Genomic DNA, 27,486 nt, shown 5'->3' with positions numbered 1-27,486 from the left:
CTCCATCAAAACACCACATGCACATCAGGTGTCATTGAGTAGCCCCTCTTGCCACTTAGTGGCACCTCCCAGCACTTTGTGGCACCTCCTATCACTTGGTGGCACCTCCTGTCACTTGGTGGCATCTTCTATGCATGACACTTCGTCAAGGTGTCAGATGGCACATCAATGGATGTCGTGGCACATCAGAAACATATGTGGCATACCAGGAACATGTGTGGCACATCATGAACTCATGTGGCACACCAGGAACATGTGTGGCATATTAATCCATTTATGGAACATCCTCCATCAAGATGGCATGTCCTCCTTCTAGATGACACATCTTGATTCCAAAGTGGCGCATCTTCATCATGGATGGCACATCCATACTCCAAGATGATCCATTCCTTTCCCATGTGCTCTATAACCCTTTTAAGATGATTCGTTCCTTTATCACATGATCCATTCCTTTCTTACATGAACCATTTAACTCCAAGCGATCCATTGAGTTCCAAGTGATCTAAATGTTGGACAAGACTTCATACCCCAACAATCTCCCACTTGAAGGCTGGAACAACTTCATCTGCCATTCAAATTTCACCATTCCTAAAAGTATGCAATCTCTCTGCTGCCAAGCCCTTCTCTTCAAACTTCTGAAAGGCCAGTTGAAGCCATGCAAAGATTCAACTTCTCAGTGGTAATCACCTTGGTGAAAATATCAACAGGATTCTTCATTCCAATGATTTTTTTAAGTTTAGAGTTCCTTCATTCATTAACTCTCGAATGAGATGGTACCTCAATTGAATGTGTTTCGTCCTACTATGAAACACTGGATTCTTTTCTAGGTGAACTTCACTTTCATTGTCACAATGCATTACATAATCCTCCTAGTGCTTTCCAAGTTCTGACAAGAAAATCTTCAACCATATGAGTTCTTTGGTAGCTTCTGCAAGTGCTATGTATTCTACTTATGTGGTTGAAAGAGAGACAATCTTTTGTCACCTTGACATCCAACTGATTATTGTACCTCCAATCATGAACACATAACAGATTGTTCTCTTTCCTGAATATGGACATCCACCTAAGTCTTCATCAACGAACCCTTCTAAAACTACTAATTTTCTTCTAAAACATAAGGAACACTCAACTATTACTTTTCAGTAGCATGTCAACCATTTCACTCATTCCCAATGTTTTCTTCCCGGATTCGACATGAACCTGCTCACAACTCCCACTTCATGAGCAATGTTTGGTCTGGTGAAAACCATTGCATACATTAGACTACCAACTATAGATGTGTAGGGAACTTTATCCATGTATTCTTTGTCTTCTTCCGTATTTGGGGATTGCTTCTTTAAGAGTCTCAACTGACTTCCCAATGGTGTACTTTTGGTATTTGCATCTGCCATGCTAAACTTCTCTAAATCTTTCTTCATGTACTTGGCTTGTGAAAGTTTTAGTGTATCGGTAACTCTATTCCTGTCTATGCTCACGCCTAATATTTGTTTAGCAGATCCTAAGTCCTTCATTTGCAACACACTGGACAACTTCTTCTTTACCATGTTGATGTCCTGCATGTCGGATCCAACAATCAACATGCCATCAACGTATAACAACAGGATGATGTAAGAGGACTTAAATTTCGTCAAATAACAACAGTGATCCATCTCACATCTAATGTACCCATCTTGCTGCATGAAGCTATCAAACTTCAAGTACCACTACCTTGGAGTTTGCTTAAAACCAGACAGACTTTTCTTTTGTTTGCGCAACATATTTTCCTTTCCAACTATGGGAAAGCCTTCTAGTTATATCATGTAGATGTCTTCCTATAGGTCACCATCGAGAAAAGTTGTTTTCACATCTATTTTCTCTTGATGGAGATCTTTAGAGGCCACAATTAATACCCAAAACCATTTTGATTGTAGTCATCTTCACAACTGTAGGAAACATCTCATTATAGTCAACCCGTCTATTCTTTTGGAACTTCTTGACCACAAACCTTCTTTGTATCCTTTGGAGCAGTCAATCTCATCTTTAACCGGAAACACCCACTTTTTTGTAGTGCTTTCTTCCCTGGTGGAGCTTGACCAAGGTCCAAGGATAATTCATGTCAACCGAGATCAATTCTTCTTCGATAGCCTTCTTCCACTGTATAGAGTCTTTCATCCTTAAGGCTTCTAGATAAGACTCATGTTGACCATTCTATGTCAGCAACAAGAAGTTTGCTTAACGATAATACCTGACTGGAGGCCATCGTACTCTAGTAGATATATGAATGGTAGGGGCTTCAGGCTCTACACCTTCATCCTCTATACTACTATCATTCATGCTCCCACTATCTCCAGTTTCATCAGAGCTCCCACTGCTTCCCGAACTTTCACCTATCTATGGAGTACTGATAGGTTTTATGATGTCGTCATCTAAAGTTTCTTCTAACTTAACTTGTTCTTCCTTTTATGGTTGCTTATTACTATTGGAGCTCTTAGCAAGTTCATCATTGTATAGCACATTCTTGTTGAACATCACATCCCAACTTCTGATAACTCTTTTGTGCTCGTTATCCTAGAAATCATATCCCATGTCGTCTAACCCATAACCTATAAAGGTGTACTTCCTTGAATTTTCCTGTATCTTGTATCTCTCATAATCTTTAACATTAACATACGAGACATAGCCAAAGGCCTTCATATGTTGAGTGAAACTTCAGGACCTTTCCACTCTTCATCTCGAATCTTGAACCATATGGGGACTGAGGGTCCTTTATTGAATAAGTATGTAGTTATGTTGACCATATATTCCCATAACATCTTAGGTAAACCTACATATAGTCTCTTGCTCTTCGTCCTATAATTCAATGTTTAATCCATCCTCTCGGTTACTTCATTCTGTTGAGGTGTTTTTGGAACGCTCTTCTGCATCCTTATTCCATGGTCAACACAGAAGTCAATGAAAACCTTAATATTTTATTCTCCCATACTATCAGATCTGAAACACTTGATATTCAAGTTGGTTTCATTCTCCACAATCGCTTTCCATTTCTAGAAAGCACTGAAAACTTCATACTTTTGTTTCAAGAAATAAACCCAAAATTTTCTTGTGCGGTCATCAATGAAGGTAACATAATACTTGGATTTTCCACTGAAGCAACTGAAGTGGGACAATAAACATCTGAATGAACAAGCTCCAATTTCCCTGTCTTAGGTGGATGTCCCATCTTTGCAAAAGTAACCTTCTTCTGTTTGCCAAGAAAACATGGGTCGATGAAATCTACTGTCAAGTTCTTCAAATCTGGAAGTTTTCCTTTGGAGACGAGTATCTTCATTTCCTTCTTACTTATATGCCTAAGTGTTTAGTGCCATAAAGTGGATACCCCAAATTCTTTAACAACATGTGCGTCGACATCATAAACTTCCACCGTATAAAGTGTACCCCGTTTCTGACCCCTAACAACCACCAAGTTTCCCTTCGGAACCTTCCACTGATGATCACCAAATGTGACATGGTGACCTTCATCATCAAGTTTCCACACTGATATTAACATCTCTGGAATGACTAGCATGGAATGATGCACCATAATCCACCATCCAATATTTTATTGATTTTTCAACTTAACAAATAAGAGCATCTCATTTAGAGTCCAATGTAATGTTCATCTCATTATTTCTATTGTCTACAATAGGCTTCAAACATTGCTTCTTTAAATGTCCCTTTTCATTGCAGTTCCAACATGTGATGTCCTTCTTGTTCTTTGATACACATTTCTTTCTCGAATTTGATATTCCTCTACCCCCACTCCCTCTATTGGACTTCCTTCCTCTTTCCTCGGTACTAAGAAAATTGTTAGAGAATTCTCATGTACGTCGTCTGCGCACATCCTCACCAAGGATTAAGTCGCATATGCCTTCATATGTCAGCTTGGCACCTCTAGCTGAGTTGCTAACTGCTGCCACTATTCCTAACCAACTTTCGGGCAATGATGATAATAGTAGAAATTCTTGGACTACATCATCAAGTTTAATCTCAACCGATGTCAACCTTGACAGGATTGAATCAAATTCATTAACATGATCAGTCATTGAGCCACCTTCCTTCATCATCAGTTTTACCAATTATCGAATCAATTGAACCTTATTCCTTGTTGAAGGTTTCTCGTATATGTTATATAGCGCTTTAATCAACCCATAAGTTGTCTTCTCATTGAAAATTTTGTAAGCAACATTCTTTGCCAATGATAATCTCACCATACCAACTGCTTGCCGATCTAACAACTCCTAATCCTCCTGCTTCGTAAGGAAAAACTTATCTTCTAAAAAAGGTTCATGTAAATTCTTTTGGTAGAGGTAGTTTTCAATTTGTATTTCTAGAAACCGAAATCCTTTCCATTGAACTTGTCGATCTTAACTCTCCCATATTCATCCATAGCTCTGATACAAGTTTGTTGGGTGACAACAAAACAAGTTAAGCACTTTAGAAAAATATCAAACAACATTCGGTGAAACTCGCGGAAATAAAAACATCTGAAAAACATAAATCAAAAGAACACAATATTTAAACAAAAGTCTAACTACAATCGTATACAAATTGTGACAACCGTCAACTTTTGGTCAAGTCAAAGTCAACCAAAGTCATCAAGTCAAACCGGTCAACTCATCTAACCCTTGTATATTAGGGTTTCCAATATGATTCATATTGTACTACTCGCAATCTTAATATAAAGTATCACTTAGAGTTTTCACGTGTTCGGAAATTCTAAACCCTAATCAGGGTAAGTGATGAATCTACTCGATAAAACATTTTCCCATACCCCTCGAGAGCGTATAACATCCATGACAAGGCTTAACAGAGTGTAAGAACCTTGCGTTGGGAAGCCAAACACTCAAAAAGGTCACAAACGTAGTCTCTCTCAACCTCTTTCACTCTAAAACTCTCCCAAAACTCTCTAAGTAGGAGAAATCTCTCCAAGTATGTGAAATCTCTCCTAAAACTCTGTAAGTAGGAGAAATCTCTCCAAGTATGTGAAATCTCTCCCAAATCTCTCCAAGTATGTGAAATCTCTCCCAAATCTCTCCAAGTATGTGAAATCTCACCAAGTATGTGAAATCTCTCCCAAAACTCTCTAAGTAGGAGAAATCTCTCCCAAAACTCTCTAAGTAGGAGAAATCTCTCCAAGAATGTGAAATCTCTCCCAAATCTCTCCAAGTATGTGAAATCTCTCCCAAATCTCTCCAAGTATATGAAATCTCTCCCAAATCTCTCTCTCTCTGTTTGAGAAATCTCTCCAAGTATGTGAAATCTCTCCCAAATCTCTCCAAGTATGAGAAATCTCTCCAAGTATGTGAAATCTCTCCCAAAACTCTCTAAGTAGGAGAAATCTCTCCAAGTATGTGAAATCTCTCCCAAATCTCTCTAAGTGTGCCAAATCTCTCCAAGTATGTCAAATCTCTCCCAAATATCTCTAAGTATGCCAAATCTCTCCAAGAATGTCAAATCTCTCCCAAATCTCTCTAAGTATGTCAAATCTCTCCAAATATGTCAAATCTCTCCCAAATCTCTCTCAAAATCTCTCTCAACTTCTTATAATCACTCGGGGCATCCCGACCCTTAATTTAATCGAAAACCGCTCGAAAACGGAAGTTTACGCGAAAAACCCTCTTAAGGAGCTGAACCTTCTTAGGAACCGAACCTCCTTAGGAATCGAACCTTCTTAGAAACCGAACCTTCTTAGGAACCGAACCTCCTGAACCGAAAATACTAAGGAACTGAAAGTAACCTTCGGTCCGAGAGGACTACCTTCGGTCCCATGCTTCACCTTCGGTCCGAGATGCGCAGCTGAAGGCCGAACCCTACTCTCGGTTTCCCCATCTACTCTCGGTTCTAAGGGCTAGGACCGAACCTCCGGCCCTGAGTTTCAGATATTGGCACTTTTTACCCGGTTTTCAATATTTTTAGCGTTTTGAGCCCGTTTTTCGTGATTTTAACGCGGGATTTTCACCCAAACTCGTATTTTAACATAATAAACCCTAAATATTCATATTTTGATTATATTTTAGGGAAAATCCTTGCTTAAGAATAAAATCTACTTGGTGAGATATTTAGGTGGAGTGTTGACTTATCCTTTGGGCAAGGACACAAGTTACCTCCCATACCCACTCCTTGACTATTCCCAGTCACTATTCACCCATACCTAGTCAATGATTGTCCTTTCACCACCTCTCTCCAACTGTAAAGGTTCACCCAAAAGCTGAAAATCTCCTCTCTCCTCCCATTTCACTCACTTTTCACAAAAAGCAAAACACATTCTCTCTCACTTCCTCTCACCAAGAATTCGAGATTCAAGGCTGATCTTGAGCTTTTCACACACCTTGGTAAGTAAATCCCTTCCCACACTTGATTTCCTTACACTTCTTCACTCAAATCACGGGTTCCTTACACAAAGATCGTCATATTTGTTGTTAGATCTTCGAATCATCAAAGCATCTTCTAAGTGTTCTTGAGTTGAACACTCCTTTTCTTCATCATCCATATACTGAAATCACTCAATGTGAGTTCATACCCCTATCTTTTCATGTTTTTCAGAAAAGTTTAACTCCATTCACAGACTGTTTTGGTCAACTTAAATATTTTAGTTTTCAAAACTGTATTAGTTGCAAATAGTTCAGGTCCATACCTTTAAAATGACTATTTGCACATCACCATACAATTTTTCTACAATTTACGGTGATTTTTACAAAACTGTCTATCATTTCAAGAACAAATCCGGACCAGTCTGTGAATATGGACTTTTTCACACAAGTGGGAAGTCACTAAAAATCATAATAAAATTTATAATCAAACTAGACATATTTTCCAAACTCTCAGAATTTACGGATTCTGATTTGGACCTTTGATGATTTTTCTATAAATCTTCTAGGAACAGGAATAGAAAGGTTAACACTAGAAAAATGTTATCAAATTTACTTACACCTTGTAACATGTTGAGCAAGGTGTGTATCATTATGTGCATATATGTGTTATATTATATGTCATTTTGTCTTGGTAAATAGACATACATCATAAAACAAATGGATTTTTACCTCCACGAGTATGGTAGTTAATTACAATAAACAAAGTTTATATCCATTACATACAAACATTTTGATAAACAATTGTAAGTATAGTTTATGTTCACTACTACTACCACTATGTTATAAACTATAATAGTTATAGTTTATGATTCATTTACATAACAAACACTACTTTTACAAGAAAACTATACATTACAAACGTTTTGATAAACTATAACAAAGATAGTTTATGTTATACGAGCAAACTTCCTACGAAAGGTTGTATTTCTACATAAAAGAGTTTTCGGATCACCACACGTAAATCTGTTAATGAATAACTTTGTGAGACATTCGCTTCACGTTACTTCCAAGGTAACGAAATCAAAAGTCCTGTAATTGTAACCAGAGTCTCCTGGAGGGAGAGCGTGATAGTTGTATATAGATCTATATTGGGCTTGACACCCCACACCTCGCTGTTAGCTGTAGTAGGACCTCGAGGTCTACGGGTGACAAATGTCATATCAGTTCCGACGCCTGAAGGACGTCGTTTCAGGCCAACCAGGTCATAGCATGGTTATAATAACTCACTTAGGGTATTCGCAAAACATAAGATTTACGCGGTGTTCTATCACTAAATCGTATTTACGACAACCTAAACATGTACATATGTTCATTAATTCGAAACATTCATTTGTTTTTTAGTCTCATATGATATGTATACTACCAATTTAAAGTATTCCAAAGTTTTAAGACTTCTATACATGAATACTTTTATGGATAAGGCTTTATACACATATAAAAGTTTAAAGTATTTAAAAGCTTCAAGACTTAGTTTATTTAACTAAATTTTATATAACTTATATACATTGGGTGATTATAGAAGGAACCTATGGATCTTCTAGAGTACATTATTTCCTAACATAGAAACTTTCATTTCACATCTCATAAAGAAAATATTGGATTTTCTGGAATCACACTCATTCTCTTTTACAAAGGAAAAACGATTTCTTTCTCAAATAAAAATCTTATGAACTCACCAACTTAATTGTTGACACTATTTCAAAACTACTTGTATTCTCAGGAAATCAGTGAAACAGGAAACCAACAGCATTTTGAGGATGGGACGTTAAATCGTCAAACAGTTCATTTTGTCATCATAATGTAATTGATTTTGAACATGTAAACATATACTATGATGTAACCTTTTCAATTATATTTATGATGGTTGTATTTACTTTGAGCACTATTATACTCATTGTTGTGATAGTATACATGAAGTCCTCCACCCCCGGACGTTTCCGCCATCCTTGGTTTGGGGGTGTGACACAAGTGAATCCATATCATAACATTAATACAATAAGAACATGAATGCCTTAAGGGCATGTTTATATAAGATGTTATAAGTCAACAAAAGTCAAAGATAAAAAAAATAACTTAAATAAAACTTTATTAACATTTACTTAATTGTAAAGGTTTCTTAATGGTAATGTTTTCTTAGTTATAAAGTATTCTAAATAGTGAAGATTTCGTTTTTATGGGGACCAAAACCATGTGGGTTAACCGAAAACTCAAAATATTGGACCACTTTAGAACCGAAAACAATGCGAAGGAGGTTTCCCCTAGGTTCGAAATCGGATTTCGGTCAAGACCGAGAACCCTCGAAGGAAACTCCACCTCGGACCGCAAACCTTTGACCGAGAACTTCTTTTTCGGTGGACTTTAGACCGAAATCATTGCTTTTCGGTTTAGAGGATAAGCCGAAAACACCTCCCTAAGTGATAAATTACACTTCCCTAGGCATTTATCACATCAAATATTAGTCCAATATATAAGCACATAACCGAAAACCCTCCCATTTCTCTCATTTACGTCCCAAAACAATCCCCATTTTTTCCTCTCAAAGTTTAATGATCAAAAACTCCCTGGAAATTCTTTTCTTCAAGCAAGATCATTAAGGAATCATTGTAAGTCTTTATAAACAAGTACTATTACAATCATATTTATGTTAGATCATAATATTTATACATTATTATGTGTTTAAAAAAATTAGGACACGATTAACTTCCCGTGTTCTACCCCGAAGTCACCGTTACTATCATATTAACTAACCGCGACTACATACAAGATGAGTTCATACCCCTACGTTTTCACGATTTTTCCATGTTTTAGGGGGGAATACAAGTGTAACACAAGAAATTTTGTGTTAATATCTAAATGGTTTTAATATTTTATCAATCATTGTCGTTATTAAAAACACACACACACACACACACACATATATATATATATATATATATATATATATATATATATATATATATATAAGGTTCAACAGGCTTAGAATTGATGATTTTGCTCTATTTCCTGTTCATTGTTTGGTTGTGGGCTTAGGGTGAAATTATTTATTCGACCGCCTTTTTAATCATAATTATATAAATATTATATTTATATAAGTATAAAATCATTTAAACTTGTTAAACAAAAATATTATTTTTGCAATCTATTTTAGTATCATTTGGACACAAATGTTAAAAATTACGGAACAACTTTATCACGGATTTTACGATTTAAACTTGCCAAATCGTTAAAAATACAAAGGTTTTCATTTCAGTAGAAGACATACATATAAATTATAATAGGTATAGTTTATGGAACTTACATATCAGTTAACACAGTTGAGATACAATACGGAAAAAAAACAAATAAACTATTTATTATAGTTTATGGATCATTTGTACTATATTACCAAGTTCAGAATATATTACAGAAAACAAAGATATAAACTATAATAAATATAGTTTATGGAACGTATGTACAGTTATTTATCACAAAAAGTCCTGAAATTATAACCAGAGTCTCCTGGAGGGAGAGCGTGACACTTGTGTATATATCTATACGGGACTGACAATCTCGCAGCTTAACTGTTAGCTACAGTTAGGCCGGCAGGCCTGGGGTGACAAATGTCGTACCGATTGCGACGCCTGAAGAACGTTGTGTCCAGGCCATCTTAGGTCATCAAGCATGGTTATAATAACTCACAATTTGGTATTGAACAATACGATTAGTGTATAAATAAGTAAACAACTTCACATAGTTTTATTAAATAATAAAACTTTAATACAATATTTTACAGTACAGATGGTGAATCCAAGCACTTACAATTACACGGTTTTTATACAAGTACAAATACAGAATACTATTCCAGTACAGAGAAAACATACTTTTCATGGTTATATGTTAATTAAAACTACATTATACTATTTCAGAGTACAATAACATTTACACGTTTTGGTATTAGGGTATTAATACTACAACACGATTACAACATAAAATATAGGATTTTCTGGGAAAATATACTTACATTTCAAGGAACAAATGACATATTCCAATTACAAACATGTTTATGAACTCACCAACTTAATTGTTGACACTCTTTTCAAAACTACTTATATTCTCAGGAAATCAGTAAACAGGTATCCACAGGTTTTGAGAAGACGGAGCTTCATGGACTCATGTCTTTTAACTTTTGCTATACATTTTGGTGTCAAGTATAGATTGATTTGAACACGAATGTAAAACTATACTTTATCAATGTAATGGTTGTTGTACTTTGATTACTATTATGCAATTGTTGTGATACTGCACATGACGTCATCCACCCCCGAACGTTTCCGCCGTTCCGGTTTGGGGGTGTGACATAAACAATAAAATATTCACTAGAAAACATATCAGTTCTCATGGAGAGAATAATGAAAGGGAAGAACAAAATATATGTGTAAAATAAGTTTAGTAGAGTAGGTACCATCATTTCTTGAAGATGTCGCTCCCGAATCCTGCAACATCAGTCCTTCCCTGTTGTCTGACGATACTGCGCTCACTACTCGCAAAGGACAATCGGCCCTGATGTGGCCCATCTAATCATAGTGATATCATATCAACATATCATGTCTACAATATCTATGGTAGTGTCCCTCCCTGCCACACCTATAACATGTTGATCCTCGACACACTTGTGACATCCTCTTATTTTCAGAAGCGATTGAAACTTTTTCTTGACGCTTTATGTTGTTGTATTACAAAAAATCCCAGTTTAACTAAAACAATTGAGATAACATAAGTTATTTCATTTTATTAAAATACCATGGATGTCACCATTAATATCCAAACATAGGTTACAACCTAAAAATAAAAAGGCTCTAAAAAGACTAATACAGGCTCATCTCTTATTCACTTGGCATCCTAAGTAGATTCCCGCAACGTTAGATCCGCTACCCTGTGATGCATATAAATTGAGTGGGTTAGGTTTGGGAAACCTGGTGAGATGCATAAGGTTTTCTAGCCCATAATAATTTAATGATAAATAAATCATAATAACATCCATGCAAACAAACATTATAGGTGTATATAGTCTAATGTAAGACCATCCACCCTACCCAATTGATTCTCACAAATACGAATTCAACGATCATCTGGATGAATCACCTTAACTTATGAATCGTCTGAGCAACGGTTTGACTACAAAGCTAGCGGAGTCCTTAGCCAGTGTAAGTCATATAAAGGCAACCAATGTACATATTATTTGATAAATATAGTATCCCATGTTATCTGTGTATGTGGGTTATAAGTCCACACTAGCAACGTAATTCACTACACCGCCTAGAATTGTCAAGTGTTGTCATCTACTCTGGTCGATGACCCAGACATACTTGCCAATTGTCTGATTTTGACCCACCATTTCTGGTCATCCAAGAAGAGGAGGACTACTACACTCCTTTTTGATCTCACACTATACCTTAGAATGAGACCTATCCAACATTCAACTTATTTTGAACTAAGCACCTTTTATAAGTCCATAACTAACCCAAACTATATCTAAAGGCAAATCTGATTCTAAAACAGTTCCTAATAAGCAGTTCTACTATAGTTATACAAGTAGCACAAATAATAATTAATACAATTAGCATTTAATAAATACGTTTATTAAGTTATGCTCTTGAAAGTAACTACGCATTCACCTGACAAAAGTAGGTGATTTGATGTTAGGGCAACGCCACACTTTAAAACACTTATCCTTTCAAAATACCTAGATTAAAATGGCACTAAGTCTTAGTCTGTTTTCATAATTTTGGTGACTATAATAATGATAGTCGAAATTTCTCAATAATCCTAATGTCTACATCAGGATCTATCAAATAAGGAATAACTAGGTAGGATAATATCGGGGGTAGGGTCCATTTGGTATATAGAGTATACTTTTTGGAAATCCCACATTAAACACCTCACTAAATCCAACCTAGACATCATTCAGGTAAGTAGATCGATCAGTATAATGACTTGGAATCACTAATAAATCTTTTTATATGTTAATAATAAGGACTATGACAATAAATATAAGTTACACTTAAATTAGAATAAGTGTAGCGTAACTTACAGAGTTTTCTAGCAAGACCCCATAATTGCGCGGACAGAATTCTGACCTGAGAACTTCTTTTTCCCTGGATCTCTGATGTTGCAAAGCTTCTCTAAAGTGTTTGGGAACTAGGTAGTAAAGGGTTAAAGGTTTGAGGGAGTTCCATAGAGACTTTGGAGGAAATATGTGAGAAATGAGCTAGGAAACGCTCCTATATATTGGTTGGGAAATAAGGCGTGCCACGCCTTTTGAGCTGTGTTGTAAAACTCGTCGAGTTGGCCAATTACTCGCCCGAGTACTCCCTACTCGGCCCCTTACCGAGGCGAGTTACAGTACCCAAGTACTCCCTGATCGACACTATACTGAAGCCAACAGTGTTTTAAAACTCAGTCAACTTGATGATTAATATGTATAATATACTTAATGATTTATTGTTTAACACACACACATGTAATTAGTACTAGATATATATCTTAAATTTTCAGTAATTATTCACGAAGTAAACCATTATGTGTTTTTTAGGTTTTGTGTATGCACATGTATCTAATTTTGTTATATATTTCAATCAAATTATGATTTTATGATTTTGATATATATAATTTCCCTAAAAATATTTCAACATGAATTACTGAATCCGAGTACTCCTGAGTACTCCCGAGTACTCGCTACACGGTAGTCGGCCGAACAGGTACCGAGTAGAGAGTTCTACAACCTTGCTTTTGAGACGTGTGTCGTGCACTTGGTTTAGGAAGGGTGACATGGCTTGCTCTGGGTGGTGATGCATTGCGGAAATCCGGTGGAGCGTCAGACGCGTGCCCAAGCGCATTCATTTTTATCAGGATTTCAAAAATTCATAACTTCTTCATACGATCTCTGTTTTCGACGTTCTTTTTACCCAAGCGTTGCTATCGACAAGTACTACAACTTTCGTTTAGACTCTGTTGGCTAACTCTCACTTTATTTTATAGCAATATTTTTAGAAGGCTTAGATTGCTAAAGTCTGTGTAAAAATCATAACTTTTTCATACAATGTCTGTTCTCAACTATCTTTGTATCGTCGAATAGGAATTTATGGGATCTTCAACTCTCGTTTAGATGTTTTTTGCTAACAATCGACCGATTTCAATTTCGGTTTCTGAGTTGTATACTGCTAGGTTGAAACTTCAAAAAAACGTAACTTCCTCTCACGACTTTTGTTTAGATTATTTATCCAAAATAATCTTTTGTTTTTAATTTATGTGTAGCCTTATTTATTATGTTTCGACGTAAGATTTCATAAAGATATCATATACACCGAATATCTATAAAATTCACACAATCACATATATATTTGAATAATTTACTTTTATTTATTTAGAGATGATTTCAATCGTCGAACGACATACATATAGATTCATAACTACGCCTAACAATAAACACATGCATTAAAATTATCTTCCCCTTAGGATGATTCCTTCATAAAATCCTGCATCAACAAGCGGATGAGGATATCGACTCTTCATGTCGCTTTCGGTCTCCCAGGTGAGGTTTGGCCCCGCCAAATGTTTCCATCACACAAGCACTAAGTCAATCATCTTGTGTCGTAATTTCTTCCTCTTGCGGTTGTAACATCCCAAAAACAATGATAAAATTTTTCAATTGGAATTTCATCAATTCATTCATAAATTGTTTAAAATCAAACACATAGTGATAACATTCAAAACATCATAGTACAATTAATCGAAATACGGAAATCACGAGGGGAAGATGATGTGCCATCACGTCGGACACTTCCTTTTCTAACCAGAAGGACCTGAAACCATAAACTAAATGCACAAAGCTTAGTGATTTCCCCAAAGTACCACATACATCACACAAGATAACGAATGCTATGGGCCGAATCATAGTCTTATAGTCACTTTTTTCCATGAGCCAAATCACGGTCTTTCCTTGCAATGTCGAGGGCCAAATCCCGGTCTTTTATATAAATTCTAGAGGAAGATCCTGGTCTTTCATATAATTGTCAAGGACCTGATCTTGATCTTTCATTCAATTGCCAAAGGCCAGATCTTGGTCTTTCATACAATTTCACAAAGACAATTTGCATTCTACACAACAAAGTATTGGGCTGACATTGGTTCCCTCGACCAATGGATCTAATGAGGCGACTCACCTCCAAAAGAAGATAACTGACCCACACACTCGAGCTACTGTTAACACAACTCCTCATACTAATTAAATCCCAAAAGTAACCCTAATCAATAATCCGGGTTTATATACCCATAATAAATGGTCCAAAAATCACCATATCTTAATTAGGGGCAAAAAGGTCCTTTTGCCCTTCCTATTCGGACCAATCCTAAAAATCCCAACACCTAATGGTCCAAGGCCCAAAAGAATAGCCCAAACGTTGGAACTAGGTCGTACGCCTAACTTGCCACCTTGTACGCCCCACGTATAACGTCCAATGCAAAAAGGGAATCGGGGTCGAGGTGTAGTATGCACAACGTACATGCTTTTACGCCCGACGTATGCACCCTAGGTCAAAACTCCCATTAAGGTCTTAATTCCTTAAGACCTTACGTCCAATATTCATATCTGATCTTATTAAAAACTCTATGTGTTGAGTTTTAAGCATTCTAACACTCCTAAGGTGTACATGCAACCCTAGAAACCTTGGATCTATGTTTGTCTAAAATACATGCAAAAATACTTTTTCCAAGGTTCATAATCCTATCTAGCATACATGGGGAACTTCTAAACATAAAAGTTAGCTAGAGTTAAATACCTTGTAATTGATTTGATTCCTTGAAAACCTTGAGAGCCTAGCACCCTAAGTGTGATGCCTCAAATGTCTCACACAACACCAAATGCACTTGGAATAAACTTTGAGAGAGAATGTCACACTTAGAAATCGGCTTGCCCTCAATCTTGCTTCTAGTGCCGATTTTGGTGAGCTTCATATCCTTTATATAGTGTGTTACAATTAGGGTTACACCATGTAAACCCTAATGTAACATGACTCTTCATTTCCATGACCCATTGGTTTGTAACTCCCATGGAGCATCCATGAAGCATCCTATGGACTTTAGCCCAACTTGATAATCCATGGAGCCTTTAGCCCACAATACAAGTTATGGATGATTTACATAATCAACCCATATATTTAATTAGTCATCTTTTGATCACTTAATTAATACTAGATTAATTCTTGATCAATACTAATTAAATAATATTATTAATATATTAGAACTTATAGTATATTAATAAACCATAAGTGTTATTTCTCTCATTTTAGTTTATCCAAATGCATGATGCCATGAAACCCAAATGGACCATGTCGGGTCGGGTCAAGTACAACCCATAAATAGTTATGAACTTAGACACCTAATCCAACAGTCTCCCACTTGGATAAGTCTAATAACTATAACTACAAGTATGACTTCAGGAACCGATCAGCAATCGTAGCTCTTTTCAAGGTCTCGCGGAACTGAGATGATGATGATACTCCATTTAAGATAAGTGATCATATAATCCTCTGTTCTAGATATCAGCCGGACAAATACATGGAACAATGTCTTACTTATTGTCCAACAGTTTGTTTCTCGATTTTCGATTTGTTTGACATAGAACTTAAGTGAACAGATCAACTTAGTTCTGACCGGGCCCGGTACATAGGTCAAAACAAAATCATCGAGGGGCCCAGATATCGCTTCTAATACAAGAAGGAATAGATAAACTTCGACCCATATGCTTGTTCTACTACTTGTTGAATCATACACAAAGGCACGTTTTATAAAATCGAGTTACCAATGCGTTTTCGTACGATCAATATATAACCAATTCATAGGCAACAAGTCATATCTCTAGGTTTGAAGACTTATATGATATTACCATCTCACGATCACTCGAGATAAAATTCCATGAAGTGATACCAGTGAGCGTGGGTTGAATCCAATACTCAGAACTTATGAGCACTCATGAGTGCTGTAGCACCACTTTGTCCAACATCTTAGACCTCTATAATCCAACCCATGACAGTCTTGATTCATATCTACTTCCAACATATGACCGACTGTGGATGGTTTGAATAACTTAGTCATTCAGTAAGAGCGACTTAGTTATTCTGGAAGTCAAAACATGCAAAGTGAAACACAAGAATAATCGAATCAACTATGGTCTCAGAACTTATGAATATAAATAAAAACACCTTCTATATATCACCATATTGATTGCACATTATTCATTGTATACTGTTTCAAACTATCAACTCTATTCTTGAATTAAAACAATAGTTGTCCCATGCTCCGAGCATGTACACTATGTTTTCTAAACACTAGTCATGCCATACACCAAGTATGCACACTATGTTTGTCTAAACATTAGTTATTAAATACATCAAGTATGCACACTAAGTTTGTCTATGATCTTTACTCTGTGAAATAGATCGATTGAACATACTTCCAATGATTCTCATTTCACAATCCCAAATCCATACTGCAAATGCATGAATCCCAGATTCCTGGCATTTACTTAAATCTGTTAGATTCTAAACTTATATGCAGTGGTCCTCTTGTAATGATTATGCACAAAGTCACAAAGACTTGTCAACAGACATTAAAGAGTATTCCAATGGAGATCAATTCCATGGAAACGAAGTCTCATATTCAAAGTTCATTGCTTTGAACATTCTTCTTGCATTAAGCTTCCTAATCTTACACAGATTTAATGAATAGCTTCCACCTATGGGAACATTTCCATATTCCCTTTTGACTATTACTCTTGAACAAGAGTTGCCTCTTTTCAGAATATGTCAATATGGTCCTTCCAAAATTAACACTATACTTCCAACTGTCCCTGAGCAACCAATCTTTGGTAAACCTTAGATTGTCCTCAACAATTGCTTAATCAAATTAGTCATATCTAGTTCTAGTATTTTTTTCTTCTTAATACTCTGGGCATTTGGAAAAATTTAGAACAGATGAATATTATAGCACATGCAATCGATCCTATTTCCGAAGCATATGGTACACGATTCATAAAGACATGATACTAGACCAGTCTTTTGCTATAATATTTCTATTTCTATTTGCCAAGTTCTCATAATTCAGATTATGAAGAGGGATGCCGTAATCATAATCGAATTTTAGAACGCAAATAATGGACCCATATATAGAATTTCCTTATCTTGAGCCGTTCCAACATGAAATTCATATATATATATATATATATATATATATATATATATATATATATATATATATATATATATATATATATATATATATATATATATATATATATATCCTTGACTAAATATGATTAAAACCTCAATCTAAGCTTTTAGAATTGAAGTGAAGTATAATTTTCTCTACCTTAATTTTAGCAAAACAACTTTTCCCAATTGAAACCTTTTTGTTTTCTATAATTAACATTGCTAACTTGCAACACTTATCATAATTATCATGCTCCCACTTGCATGATGATTATTAGCATAATACTTATGCTCCTACTAGCTTCGACATGTAGTCAGAAATCAGCTGGACTTCTAGAAATAAATACTTTATTGACCTTCTTCCCAAAGTTCACATTTCTGATACGAGATGCTTTTGATAAAACTTTATCAAAATCATACACATTTCCTTAGGTAGCACATATGTGTGTCTAAACACTTTCAGAACTATGAAAAGGGATATCGTAATCATAGTCTAAATTGTTTAGACCTTTGCCATTTCTCACAAGTCCATGTTAGTGTGCCGGTTAACCACACACGCTCCACTAACGACTTTGAGAATGCAAATATCACAACTGTTATCTACTTAAAATCTACTTACTGAAAGTGTTTCCTCACCATCATTTTCATGAATCGGAGAGAAACCTTACGACACTTAGATTTTATGGTGTATGTGTTCTTATCCATGTGAATTTGTCAAAACCATAATCACAAGACAAGAATAATGACAAATCCAAACTCATATGGACTGAACTCAATCTTAATTTTTTGCCGCCTGGAAACACAAGGGCCTTCCAGTGCTTCCAGGTTGTTATGCAACCAATTGAGAACTCTCAGAACTCATATGCAAAGCCAAATTTAACTGGAATGGGTACAGAAATAAGAATATGTCAACACGATAGGTTATAAACCTCAAGTCGTGTGCTAGTGATAAACTATAGGTTTTCCTTCTTGATTAGATCTAGAAGCCTTTTTCCAAGATCTTTAAGACTCCCACTGTCCTCTTGACATGTAAGACTCACTTGCCAAATATTCAAGAGATAGTGCGGATTCTTTATCAATAGAAACACTTCGCACAATTGGCCTTAGTTGGTCTTTGTTTTATCCAAAACATCACAACTTACCAATTTCAAATGTACAAGAGTAGGACACTTTTACTCTTACATTTGACAAGTGTTATAAACCTTTCTTTAAGATATGTCACTCAAATTACAGTCTTGGAGTATGACTCTAAGACTTGTTTTGGAACGAAGTATGACTCATCTTCTTGATTCAACCATTTCAGCAATTCTTGATTCCTATTCTTAGCCATAGGAATGCACTAAGATGTCCTTAGAGGATCAATTGTGACATGGTTTCTTAATCATAAAGATGATCACAAAACATGTTACTAAAGTACTTTCCCATCTTTCCAGATTTGAGAAACGTTTATCCTTTTGCCTAATTTGATTCTTCTCATTCGTTCTGCCATACATCGAAGTTTTTCCAATGTTTCAGAATTATACTTAACTTGTAAGTATAACCATATTTACTAAACCTTTGTAAATCATGACGAATAGTCTTATCAATCTTTTGTGGTGGACTTGACTAGTGCACAAGAATGTGTACTCGATCCCTTAGTCCTTCACTTGACTCACATATACATGTGAACAAGGAATTAGTCTTAATTTTCCAAAGCTGAAAGTTCTCACTCATCATACTATATGACTTTCATGATTCCAAGTTTCGGTCCAATTGAAAACCTTGGGTGATGATAATCTTTCTTTATTTGGTAAATTATGACACTACCATAAACGAAGAAATCAAATTCATATTTCCATTATTGCTAGAACCATACAAACATCAATTTTCCATAAATGCCATTGCAGGGAGATATAAAATAAAGTAAAACAAAATTTTATTTATTTAATAAATGCAGAAAAAAATTATCCTTACAATGAAACTTTAAATGAAAACTATGCTATTACATATTTTTCTAGCAATCTATCATAACTCTTAAGTAGTAGCTCAAGAATCCGATCTTCAAACCATGCGATTGAAATCCATCTCCACGATCAGATTCGGCATACCTTTCCTTTAAGTTTCCTTCCCTTTGCTTGATCCTGAAAAACACAAAAAAATGTAACCGAGTCACATTTTGTATTAAGAATCATCAATAAGGAACTTAACAGAGTTAGATAGTGGACTTACCTGAAGCAGAGTCAAATCTTCTTGATTTTTTTTTCTTTCTCTTAGATCTTTCAGGTAGTTAGGGCAGTTTCGCAACCAATGCCCCTTCTCTTGACAATGAAAACATATAGACTCTTTCGGAATGGTACACGGGACTATCACAGACTTAGTTTTTCCCTTTACCTTTTGGTCAACCGGGTTGACCAAGGTCGATCCCTTTCCATTGGGAAGAGAAAGCTTTTATGGACTTCCAATGTTACCATTGTCAATGTCCATGGAAGTTTGAGAAATAGACCTTCCACCCATATTTGCTTGACCATTGCGCCACATCATTTCTGACTCAGCAGCAACAAGCAAATAAGATAGATCTATTAGGGTCATGTCGTGATCTGTCACATAGTAGTCTTTAATAAACTCACTATACGACTCAGGAAAAGACTGAAGAACCCAGTCAATAGCGAAATTCCTTGAAATAACAGCACCCAACATTCTCAACCTGTCAATGTGTGACCTCATTCTTAAGACATGAGTGCACACAGGTCTTCCATCTTTATGTTTCATTTCTAGTAGACCTTGAGTGACCTTGAACCTTTCAAGTCTTCGGGCTTGTGGGTTAGGGAGAATAAATGGAGGAGGTGGAGGTAGAGAGGTGTGGTTTCCATGAGATTTGGGAAGATCATAGTTGTTTGAACCAGACATCTGCAATGGGAGATACTCAAGTTAGTTGATTTTAAGTCCTTAATATAACACCCAATATGAAATATTAAGGCTAGGACCCAACACAATATTTTATAACTTGGAAGAGGGATGTCGTAATCCAAGCTATAAAATATTTGAAGGTAGGTGAATGACGATTCACCAATTTCCACCATGAAAAACGAAATAAATTATTAGGTTTTAATTGGATTTGAAACTCCTAGATCTTCTGAGATTCATTGAACTTTCAATGGCATGTTTCAATCTCGAGTGTGCCCTTCATGTTTTGTGACTGGGATACCGAGGATCACAAAACAAGGTGTGAAGTAACTATGCAAATTACTTGGTACCCTTAATGTTTTTCACTTAATCGATGTGCCGGTTAACCACACACGCTCCACCGACCTATGAAAAACCTTACGTCATCCTTTGCCTACCTTGTTAAGTCCAAGTTAGTGTGCCGGTTAACCACACACGCTCCACCAACGACTCAATCAAAGTGCAAAGTGTAATTTCATGGATTAGCACCTTATTCACATTTTCCTAAAGTAACTAAGATTGAAAATTTATAAAACATTTAGGTACTTTATAATAATCATTATACTTTTAATGAGAATTTTAAGTCATTGTCCTACCCGTTCGGCTAACGACCCTCCACCAGTCAAGGAAGCGGTGGGTGAGAGTGGACACCCATTAAGCTACCATTTTATAGGCAACAACCTTATACCCCCTTATAGACCGGCTTCGTGAATGAGGCCTACTAACGGTAAAACGACTTAATCTTATACATATATCATTATTATTAAACTTGTAATATTATAAAGTATAAGGGTTAAATTTTAACTTTTAAAATTCTAGGGGTTGGAATTAAAGTTTATTAGATGACTTTACATGTTCCAAAACTTGAGGGCAAATTTTGTAACTTTACAAAACCTTTCAATTCGTAATTTATGAGTTATTAAAATGAAGACTCTTCATTTTTGTAACTGATGTGTTCTTTTAATGGATTTAATACAAAGTGACTTTTGGTTATCAATAACTTGAGGACAAGTTATGGACTCCATTAAAACACATAAAGATCATGAATTAAGCATTAAACAAGTAATTCCTATGATCTATCAAGAACTCATAAGAACAAGAATAGTCATATCAAAATTTCAAGAACATATGAACACATATAATCATGTAATTTTGATATTTGCCATTGTAAATGGATTAGAACAACTATTACACCATCAAAAACAAGTTTTAAAACACCAAAACAGTTTAGAGTAATGTTTCTAGTCCATTTGCAGCAGCAAAAGTCGAAAATCTGCACTCAGGTGCTCCTACTCGTCGAGTGCAAGAACCTACTCGACGAGTAGGATGAGTTTATGCTTGGACTCGTCGAGTTCCCCCATGGACTCGGCGAGTCCCCTGTGCAGACAGCAAGAAATTCGACTTTTTTTTTTCACTATTTTGCATCAAGTATCTACAAACAAGCCTAGGCTCTGATACCACTATTGAGTTTTGAGCATTCTAACACTCCTAAGGTGTACATGCAACCCTAGAAACCTTGGATCTATGTTTGTCTAAAATACATGAAAAAATACTTTTTCCAAGGTTCATAATCATATCTAGCATACATGGGGAACTTCTAAACATAAAAGTTAGCTAGAGTTACATACCTTGTAATTGATTTGATTCCTTGAAAACCTTGAGAGCCTAGAACCCCAAGTGTGATGCCTCAAATGTCTCACACAACACCAAATGCACTTGGAATAAACTTTGAGAGAGAATGTCACACTTAGAAATCGGCTTGCCCTTAATCTTGCTTCTAGTGCCGATTTTGGTGAGCTTCATATCCTTTATATGGTGTGTTACAATAAGGGTTACACCATGTAAGCCCTAATGTAACATGGCTCTTCATTTCCATGACCCATGGGTTTGTAACTCCCATGGAGCATCCATGGAGCATCCTATGGACCTTATCCCAACTTGATAATCCATGGAGCCTTTAGCCTACTATACAAGTTATGGATGATTTACATAATCAACCCATATATTTAATTAGTCATCTTTTGATCACTTAATTAATACTTGATTAATTCTTGATCAATACTAATTAAATAATATTATTAATATATTAGAACTTATAATATATTAATAAACCATAAGTGTTATTTCTCTCATTTTAGTTTATCCAAATGCATGATGCCATGCAACCCAAATGGACCATGCCGGGTCGGGTCAAGTACAACCCAAAAATAGTTATGAACTTAGACACCTAATCCAACACTATGTCCATAAATTTGCAATCTTTATGCCTTTTCATGGCTACAAAGAGCCTAACACTAATAACCTAACTTATTCACTCGTTTGCTACACCATAGCTCTTGCATGGGGACAAACCAAGATCCAAGCTTGCATTTTTATGACTTAAAATACCCTAAAATGTCTGAAAGCACATCTTAAAGGCTTTGGAGTACCTCATACTCACAAAGACCTAGGTTTTGGGACAAAAGGGATAAAAATCTCAGCTTAACCAAAATCTAGAGAAACATGAGTCAAGGTTGGAGCTTTATACCTCCAAATGGTGCACAATGAAAAGAAAATACTAGATCTAGGGAATTGAGAGCAAAACCACTTCTTTGATGATCTGGAAGAACAAGATGTTACAACGCTCCCCCACTTGAACTAGACTTCATCCTCGAAGTCCGCCGTCGTGAATAATTCAAGGTAGTGCTCTCGCATCTTCGCCTCAAGCTCCCACGTCCATTCGGAACCGTTTCGATGCTGTCACTGGACCTTAACCAGAGACACATCCTTGTTGTGTAAAGCCTTCTTCTTCTGATCCAAGATCACCACCGATCTCTCTACGTAATTCAGGCGATCATCAACCTGAATGTCATCTAGAGGAACTAATGTGGACTCGTCGGCCACACACTTCCAAAGCTGAGATACATGAAAGGTGTTATGGATCTGGCTGAGATCCTCAGGAAAATCCAGCCATTATGCAACCTTGCCCACCCGGGCAGATATCTTGAAAGGAACAATGAATCTGGGGCCCAGGTTGCCCCTCTACCAAAATCGGATGACACCTTTCCAAGGTGACACCTTCAGAAGCATCAAGTCTCCTACCTGAAACTCAAGGTCCGAACGTCGCCGATCTGCATAACTCTTCTGTCGGCTTTGCGCGACTCACAACCTATCGCGCACCTGTTAAATGAACTCATTGGTCTTTAGTACAACCTCATTACTCCCTATGACCCGATGTCCGGCAACCCCCCCCCCCCAGCAAACCGGGGTCCTGCACCTCCTTCCATATAACATCTCAAACGGTGGTCGGTCAATATTAGCACGATAACTGTTGCTTTAGGAAAAATAGGTCAGTGGAAGGTAAGTATCCCAACTTCCTCAAAGATCAAGTACACAATCCAGGAGCATATCCTCGAGAGTCTGAATCATTCGCTCGCTTTATTCGATAGTCTGGGGGTGGTATGATGTACTAAAATGCAGCTGAGTACCCAATTCCTCATGAAACATCCACCAAAACCTGGATGTGAAACGAACATCCCGGTCTGAAACCACCAAAACTAGCACCTCGTGCAGAACTACCACTTCCCGAACATAGATGTAAGCTAACTTCTCCGCAGATATGCTCTCGGTAATCGGTATGAAATGCGCACTCTTGGTCAACCTATCAACAATGACCCAGATAGCATCAACTCCATGTGCCGTCCTTGGTAGCTTTGTGATGAAATCCATGGTAATCTTTTCTTACTTCCACATGGGAATATGTAAGGGCTACATCTTGTCGTGGGGTCTCTGGTGTTCGGCCTTAACTTTCTTGCAAGTCAGGCACCGTTCAACAAACCAAGCTATTTCCCTTTTCATACAGGGCCACCAATAACTCAACCTCAGATCCCTATACATCTTCGTGGCCCCCGTATGGATAGAGAAGTTTGACTTATGCATCCCGTCTAAATCTGTCTACCTCACCCCGCCTGTCGTCGGAACCCAGAATCTACCACACTGAGTCAACAACCCCCGATTTTCTCTGAGAAATAAGGTAATTTGTCCCCTGATCCGCTCAGTCTTCCAGTTCTCCTTTTTCAATACCTCCACCTAATCCTTCTTGATAAAATCTAACAAAGTTAAAGTGACAACCATCCTCATGTAGATATCCATGATATAAGAACTCACAACCTTACGACTCAAAGCATCGGCCACCACATTGGCCATCCCAGGGTGGTACAAGATCTCACAATCATAATCCTTTACCACATCCAACCATCTCCTCTACCACATGTTCAAATTTGGATGATCCATCAAGTATCTCAAACTCTTGTGGTCAGTGTAAACAATACACCAAACCCCATATAGATAATACCTCCAAATATTGAGGGCGAAAACCACTGCCCCCAACTCCAAATCATGTTAGGATAATTCGCCTCATGAGGCTTCAGCTGCCTCAAAGCATAAGCAATCACGTGACCCCTCTACATAAGGACATATCCCAAACCCAAAATAGAGGCATCACAATAAACCACAAAATCATCCAAAACCTCGGGAAGCGCAAGAATCTGTTGGATTTAGTGTCTAAGCCCAAAACTATAACTGGGATGTACTTGACCCGATTGTAGCATGGTCCTTTTGGGTTGCCTTCACCAGTGCAATTTGATAGGATGGACTTATGAGAATAAGGTTGTTTGTGATTTATTAATATATTATAAGTAAAATATATTAATTGATAAATCATATTATTTAATTAGTATTGATCAACAATTAATTTGGAAATAATTTAGTGATCAAAAGAGACAAACTAAATATACGCAGACCGATTAAGTAAATCAATGATTCTTATAGTGTGGGCCAAAGATCCATGGTTAATTAGGATGGGATAAACCAATATGGATAGTCCATGGAGGTTTAACCCATGGAGCCTAAGTAATACGAAAGGTCATGGTGCATTAGGGTATTCATGGATGAAACCCTAGCATTTGCAACACTATAAAATCACACCCCTAGACCCAAAATCGTTTACCCATTCATTCTGAGAGAGTGATATTGATTTTGTGCTAACTAGCCTATTCTCTCAAGTCTCCTCTTGCATTTGGTGTTTGTGACACATTAGAGGCATCACACTTGAGGTGCTAAAGCTTTCTAAGGCCAAGAACTACAACTACATCAAGAGGTATTCATCTAACTATGAGTTTTGTATTGTATATCCTCCATTGTATGTTAGTTAGGATGTATGCTTTGGAAAATTGAAAATGCATGTATAATTAGAGAAAACATAGATCCAAAGGATCTAGGGTTGCATGTACACCATAGGAGTGTTATAGTGCTTAAAACCCAACAGTGGTATCAGAGTCTAGGATTGTTTTCTGTTATATTTGATGCTTGTTGATTTTCAAAGCTGAAAAAAATCGGTTCTAGCCTCTGACTGATGAACTCGCCGAGTCCACTCATTAAAAGGGCAACTCGACGAGTCATGTTCATGCACTCGTCGAGTAGATGCTTCTAGTTGCAGAATTTCGAGTTTTTGGCCAGAATTGGATTAGGATCATTACCACAAACTGTTTTGTAATCATAAAAAAAGTATTTTCTGATTTGGTAATGATGATCCTCATCCAAATAAAGGACAATTGTCAAATTTTAAGATAATTAAGTAATTATTTTTATTATTTGATATGAATTGCCTTGCTATGAGTTAGATTAGATGAATAGTGAAATATATGATAATCTTGTTTGCTAAAATTGATCTAAGTTGTTCTTGAAGTGAGTTTTGTAACTTTCCTCTAGTTATATGAAGCATCTCATTCATGAACATTAAAACTCATAAGTTTTTATAAGTTATGGAAATGAAAAGGTTTGTAAGAGTTACAAAACTTGCCCTCAAGTTTTGGTATTTGAAGAGTCTCAAATTATGAAAAACATTAACTCTAGTAATTGAAAGGTTTCAAAAGATGCAACTCTTGGGTTCATAACTTAAAATTTTATTAAATAGTTTTAATTTTGAATTTTTAATAACCTAGATGTTTTGAATAGTTCAATTACACCTTATGGACTTTATTAAATTAATTAAAGTGTTTAATTAAAAGAGAAGTTTAATAAATCCATAATAACATGGTTTAAGATTAATTTAATTAAGAGTATAATTTATTAAAAGATTAAACCATCAAGTATTTTAAATGTATAAAATACACCCTTATACAATATAAAATTAAAAGTTTAATATATTATATATGTATAAGTAAAAGGTCAGTCTTACCGTTAGTAGGCCTCATTCACGAAGTCGGTCTATAAGGGGGGTATAAGGTTACTGCCTATAAAATGGTGGTTTAATGGGTGTCCATTCTCACCCACCGTTTCCTTGACTGGTGAAGGGTCGTTAGCCGAACGGGTAGGATAGGACATTAATTCTCATTAAAAGTATAATGAAATACCAAGTAACTAAATACTTTTAAAAATTCTCAATCTTATTTACTTAGGAAAAATGTGAATTTGATGTTAGCCCATGAAATTCCACATTGCACCTTATTAGTCGTTAGTGGAGCGTGTGTGGTTAACCAGCACACTAATATGGGACTAATGAAGGATGGCAATGGGTAGCTCGATGTTAATCATGGATCCATGGAGCGTGTGTGGTTAACCGGCACATTGATTGGTTGATTTGTAACATTAAGAGTACCAAGCTAATTTGCATGGTTATTAACACCTTGTTTGTGATCCTCGGCATCCCACTCACAAACTTGAAGGGCATAATCGAGATTTAAACATGCCATTGAAAAGTTCAATGAATCTCAAAAGATCTAGGAATTTCAATTCATTTAAAACTTAAAATTCACTTTCGTTTTTCATGGTGCAAATTGGTAAATCGTCATTTACCTACCTTCAAATATTTTGCAATTGGATTACGACATCCCTCTTCCGAGTTGCAGAATATTGTGTTGGGTCCTAGCTTTAATATTTCATTTTAGGTGTTA

The sequence above is a fragment of the Lactuca virosa genome, chromosome 7, assembly GCF_052849685.1.
Source record: "Lactuca virosa cultivar CGN04683 chromosome 7, Lactuca_virosa_CGN04683_v6, whole genome shotgun sequence".
Taxonomy (NCBI): domain Eukaryota; kingdom Viridiplantae; phylum Streptophyta; class Magnoliopsida; order Asterales; family Asteraceae; genus Lactuca; species Lactuca virosa.
The sequence above is the reverse complement of the archived record's forward strand: the minus strand, read 5'-3'. Positions refer to the sequence as shown.